A 598-nucleotide genomic window follows, 5' to 3' on the forward strand; every position below is an offset into this window, starting at 1 on the left:
TAGCTCCTTTTCCAACCCCTCCCCACTTGGCAGCTTACCTACAGTGCTGGATTTATGCACCAAGTTACCAGCTCGCGCGTGAAATGCGCGGCTACCTACCCCCCTCCCCAAACCATCGGTGAACGGAACTGCGGCAGCTACAACCACTGTACGACGAGTACGTAGTTCTTATAGCTGACAATGATGATGATGATGATGATGATGATGATGATGATGTATGTTCACTAATTTCGTGCAAGTTGCTTTCAAATAGAACACAAGGTTGACGGTTGCTCGGGGACTGCCCCGAGAAGGGCGAAACCGGTCGTTGGCTGTCGAGGAGTTTTCATCAACGTTATGATTAGTGCATTGCAATCCTATCTTATCCTCACTAAGCTTTGAATTTCGTTACAGATGTGGAAGACTTACCTGATGATTTCATCCCTCGTGAAAGTGAGTCAAACCTGCGCCCTTCAACAGAGTCTCACCTTCATTTTGGCTGCTTTATTTATTGATGGCCTATTATAGGAAGTGTCACAAGGTGCGATTAGGTGTGTGAATGAATCGCTAGCCGTCTACCTGCCAAACTTCAAGCAGGCTGCAGATCCAGCAAACTGCA

The sequence above is a fragment of the Opisthorchis viverrini genome, assembly GCF_000715545.1.
Source record: "Opisthorchis viverrini unplaced genomic scaffold opera_v5_519, whole genome shotgun sequence".
Taxonomy (NCBI): Eukaryota; Metazoa; Platyhelminthes; class Trematoda; order Opisthorchiida; family Opisthorchiidae; genus Opisthorchis; species Opisthorchis viverrini.